We start from the raw sequence: 6,000 nt of genomic DNA, 5'->3' as shown, positions 1-6,000 counted from the left end.
CAGAGACCCAGCCGAAAACCTCCACAACCCAACTGCTACCACGCTCAAGGCTGCTCCCCACACGCTCTGGCCGAGCCTCACATATGAGTGAAAATATTCCCAGACACATCAGAAGACACTCCCTACCCATCTCCATAATTACCACACTATATTTGATGGGGTTCAGACAGTAGGCAACAAATCATAGAGGAAAGTAGATATCTATGTGTATATATGTATATATACATATTTTCAGATATATATATATATCAAAGCTCACATCACCCAAACTTAAACAACATGTTAGTGATATCCTATAGAATGTCTTAATGGCTCCTGCCAAAATAGAACAATCTTCACACTGTTTCCTATATGAACACTTTTTTGTAAGTATGTTCAGCAGTTCTTCATAACAGACAATACAAAATATATTATTTCGGGTTTGTTTTGGGACAGGGATTGGGGCTTGGGATGGAAACATCCCGGATTTGGTGGTGGGAAGGTGTAATGGTGGTGGGATTGGTGTTCGAATATTGAATGTAATCAAATATTGCAAACTAAACTTATAAAATTAAAAAAAATTAAAAGAGTATAAATTGGATCTTTGTTATCCTACAAAGCATACTGATTTTAATATCATAATGATGTCTGGGATATCAACATATTTTATGGGCTTTAATCATTGCAATATTATCCTTTTTGAAGTTCAGATCATTCCATTCCATTGTCCCACGCAGTGAAAGTACTTTTTAAGTTGGCTCAAGTCGCTTTGCTCTACCCTAGTCTTCTTTGAGAGCTTCCTGGTTGACTTACTGGACAAGATTCATCTTCACTTTCTGCTCTAGACATGGAACCAGATTTTCCCCTAACAAGGTTCTTTTTCTTTTCAAAGGAAAAATGTATTTTATGACCACTTTCTGTGTGCTTGGGAGGTCCATTACTGTAATAACTGGTTTGGTTATTAAGAAAACATGTTTTATCACACATACATCCCTCAATGAAATATATTTTTCATAATCTTTGTCTTAAATAAGGGAAACATTATGATCATCAATAAATATTAGAAACCCAGTGCTTTTTGGAGATGAGTAAAATAACTGAACATCATAAAATGTTTATTTTAATTTTATAAAAGTAAATAAAGACGTTTTGAATTTTTAATGATGGGAATTAAAAGACACTTATTAATATAGAAACTATGTTCTGTTTTGTGTTATTTGACAATTTAACAATTATCAGGAATACAATTGTTAAAACCATAATTTTACCATTGAAATGGTAAATGTTAGACATTTAAAAAGAATCCTTATGAAATTTCCTGTAATTGAAAGGAAATCTATAAGAAACATCTATTCTTTAAAAAGAACATATTTAGGGTCTAGAGCGATAGCACAACAGGTATGGCGTTTGCCTTGCACATGGTTCACGTGGGTTTGATTCCCAGCATCCCATATGGTCCCCCACCACCTCCAGGAGTAATTCCTGAGTTCAGAGCCAGGTGTAACCTCTGTACATTACCAGATGTGACCCAATAAAGCAAAAAAAATTATTAATAAATAGACTGATGATAGGTATCTAGAAAATACATATAAAAGTCTATTTTTCTGAATTTCTTACTTGGAAAAGTGCATTTAGGAAAGTACTGCTGATTAAAATTAAATACTAATCTAATTTCAAATTAAAGAGTTAGCCTTCTATCAACTTTCAACAACACATTTTAAAATAGCTGTAAGAAAGCCACCAAATATATTTTCTTTCATGCTTTATGTGAAAGTCCTCTGTAATATAGAGAAATATTCTCATCCTGGTTTTGCAGTATACAGATAGCATGAGCAAATTAGATCCTCAAAATTAGTCCTTGTTTTTTAAAGTACAACTCATGGGGAAAAAATAGTAAATGTTGAATATTTAAGTATCATAATAGGTTCCAATTGCTTTGGGAGTTCAGAAAATTGGATCTTAATTCTGGACAAATCTGGTCATGATCCCCTAATGCTTGAACCCTCCTGATATTGCCACCTAGACTGTATCCAAGTCCGTACACTATCTCAGGGTTCTTCAGGCTCCCTTTCCTCCCAACACTCCTGTTATCTACATCCCTAACTTTCAGCCCAGGAGTTACAACTAGCTTTTAGTTGCTGTAAAGTCCTTCTGCCCTGCAACATGGGAGTTTTAAGTTCTGCCCTTCCATCTTGTCTATTTTCATAATAAGGCCTGCTCTATTTGCTCTGATTTGTCTGGTGTCAATTTGTCAGGATGCTTTTTCTGACCTCTTTCCTAAGTTGCTTCTTCCTTTGCTCTCTCCCAGCTTTCTCTAATGTATATATTATATATTACATAACATATAATATATATTACATAGTATAATATATATAATATTAGGACTGAAGTGATAGCACAGTGGGTAGGGTGTTTGTCTTGCATGCGGGTGACCCGGGTTTGATTCCTCTATCCTTCTCGGAGAGCCTAACAAGCTACTGAGAGTATCCCACCCACACAGCAGAGCCTGGCAAGCTCCCCGTGGCATATTTGATATGCCAAAAACAATAACAACAAGTCTCACAATGGAGACATTACTGGTGCCCACTAGAACAAATTGATGAACAATGGGAGGACAGTGCTATAGAGCATATATATATATATATATATATATATATATATATATATATATTTGGGCTTTTGCCATGCCATTTCATCTTCAGCAGTAGGGGGCCTGGTAAAGATAAAGAGCTCAAACTTTATTTAAATTGGATGGTTGGGTAGATGGATGGATGGATGGATTTTCATTTGCTTAAAAAGGGATACTGTAAGAATTGGGTGATCTGACTATCTCCAAAGCCTCGTCTATGGGAAGCCTGCATTACGTAGGAGTGATCATTTCAGCTAAATTGAATTTCATTATTTAATTGATAAAACTAGTTGTTCTGCCTCCATATTTGGAAAAGAAATTAAATAGTAAGCACAAGTTTATTTCTTTTTTGTATCTTGTTTCTGCTTTTATAGATCTGAAAATAGAGATTTAGAAAAAGGTTTAATGACTTGATATTTATGTTTAGCTATTAATAATCTGTTTCTATAGGAATCTTAAGTTTATATTGATTTTTGTTTTCACATGTGACCTTTTCAAAGTAGGCAAAGCACTTTAGGGCAAAAGGGACCAATTTAGCTGATGTGTTCTTTTCTGATTGCAATCTATTCATTTGATTACTTGTTCAAGGAATCTGGAGACTTGAGAAACGTGAATTCTTTCTTCAAGTGTAGCTTCAACATGCGGTCTCTTCTCTGGTCCTGACTTTAGCTCTACATTTGGGATGATGCCTTGTGTCCGCAATTAAATCAAAGCTCTATTTCTCTACCTGTGAAGGAAGAAGACATGCTTTCACATGTATGAGATGATATGTGGCAGAGCATTTGGTGCACAATCAAATGCAATGAAATTGCCTTGTCCTAAATTCCTTACATTATTGGGATAGGATAAAGATAAATTTGACTGAGAATAATAAACACAATGCTTAGGCTTAGATGTTTGGGCTGTTTAACACTACCTATATTGCCAACATTCTAGGAACCAGGTTACCAAGTGCTCTCTTTCCCTATCAACAGGGAATGGCCTTTTGGGGTATGGATAGAATTCCTGTCTTCCTGGCTAGGGCCTGGGAGCTGCTGACTCTATTGCAGCTAAAGGGTTTGAGCTGAGAACTACTCACTTTCTGATTGCAAAGAACTGGCAACCTAAATGGGGTGATGAAGCTACAAAAATGCTAAAATCACTCAAGGAAATCCACTAAACCTGTTTTCAAATGTGTGTTATTCTTGCTTATTGGTTTGCTCAAGTTGGGGGGGGGGGAGTATGGTGCCACCAACAGGCTAACCTGTACCTGTGAAGCGAGTGCATCAGCAGCCTGATGGTGCCTTCAGACTTCCAGATATCCCAAAATTGGTGTTGTGCATTTGGCCAGACCCCAACAACTTGGGGCCAAGTTTACCAAGAAATTAAATGGCCAAAAGATAGGTATGTGGGAGACACACTCACAAACCACCTCTGACTCAGCTATATAAGCTCATTTATTGGCCCTATTTCAGTGAGCCTCCATCCCTTTCGGAGAGCCCAGCAAGCTACTGAGAGTAACCTGCCCAGAAGGCAGAGCTTGGCAAGCTACCTGTGGCGTATTTGATATGCCAAAAACAGTAACAATAATGGGTCTCATTCCTCTGACCCTGAATGAGCCTCCAATACGGCAGCATTGGGAAGGACAAGTAAGGAGAGGCTGCTAAAATCTCAGGGTTGGGACGAATGAAGCCGTTACTGGCACCTGCTTGAGCAAATCGATGATCAATGGGACAACAAGTGATCAAGTGGTTGGTTTGCTGCCCCACTGGATTAAGGAGCTGCCTTTAAGCAGGTCAGTGGGAGTATTGCTCCATATCTGTGGGATCCTGTTCAGATGTTTTTCATGTTCTCGTTTTGTTACTACAAATTTTGAGTTGTTTATTAAGAAGATAAAATTCTGGCAACATACAGGTTTCCCTCACTATCTAAAGGCAGCCTATCTACAAAACCTCTCCTATGCTGAAATTGTGTAAGTGAATCAACTGTCAGTCATTTATATAGTTTTGTTTTCTTTTTAGTGTTCCTTAATCCAAAAGCTAGCCTACTCAAACTTACATAGAACCAAAGCTAACATCGCTATCTAGAAAAATCAGGAATCTTACGATTAATACGCAGTCTATATAATGTAGTTCCTAAAAATGGGACTCAATAGTGTCACTTTTTTGTTGTTTGTTTTGGCGATGTACCATACCTAGTCCTGCTCAGGGATCACTCCTGGCAGGGCTCAGGGGACCATATGGCCATACAGAGTGCTGAGAATTGCACCAGGTTGGTCACATGAAAGGCAAGTGCCCTACCAACTCTACTGTCATGCCATTCTTTTTTGCTGAATGGGGACATCCATCTTCTATAGAAGATGTGACTGTCAAGCAAGTGATACATGTTATATTTATTTTTGTTTGGTTAGGTTTTTTTTGTTTGTTTGATTTGGGGCCTAACAATGAAAGATCCCATTCTGCTGACCCTGAAAGAGGCTCCAGTACAGCAGCATTGGGAAAGGCGAGTAAGGAGAGGCTGCTAAAGTCTTAGGGCAGGGACAAATGGAGACGTGACTGGCACCCGCTTGAGTAAATTGATGAACAATGGGATGACAGTGATACAGTGATATCCTGCAATGCTCAAGAATTATTCCTGACTCTACACTCAGTAATTACTCTGACAGTGCTCAAGGGACCCTGTGGGATGCCCCTGGGATTGAACCATCATTGGCTGTGTGGAAGGCCTACCCACTGTACTATCTCTCCAGCCCTTATTTTGTTTTTAATTGATTTCCATAATTGAATTTATTTTAGAAGTTCAGATTCTTGTCACCATATAAGTCACCATACCAAGCCTACCACCAAAATATCAGTACTGCTCTTCACTTATCACTTAATCACTTAACTTCCCGTTAGTCGTCGATTTGCTCGAGCGGGCGCCAGTAACGTCTCCATTTGTCCCTGTCGCGTGCTAGTGTAGCCCAATGGCATCTCTTCGCTCCGGGAACATGGAGGGCCTCAAACCGATCGTTCATGACCTTGACAAAGAAGTCTGACCATCTGGTAGGTGGGCGGCCACGCGGTCTCTTGACATCCCATGGAATCCAATCAGTAACAGCTCTAGTCCAACGGTCGTCTTTAAATCTCATTACGTGACCAGCCCATCTGATTTTCGACACCTTGGCAAATGAGACAGCGTCCCTGATCCTTGATCGTCGACGGATGTCAGAACTCCGGATTCGTTCTCTCATTTGAGTGAAACGTGATATTCCAAGCATAGCTCTTTCTATTCTTCTTTGGGAGACCTGAATGGCGTTCTCATCTTGTTTGCGTAGGGCCCAGGTCTCTGAGGCATATGTTAATGCAGGAAGAACAGTGGAATCAAAGAGATGTGCCCGGAGCCGGAGGTTCTTCGTCCTCTTAGCTATTTCT

This window comes from Sorex fumeus, unplaced genomic scaffold (assembly GCF_029834395.1).
Source record: "Sorex fumeus unplaced genomic scaffold, SorFum_2.1 ptg000008l, whole genome shotgun sequence".
In the NCBI taxonomy this organism is placed as follows: domain Eukaryota; kingdom Metazoa; phylum Chordata; class Mammalia; order Eulipotyphla; family Soricidae; genus Sorex; species Sorex fumeus.
Note: the sequence above shows the minus strand (reverse complement) of the source record.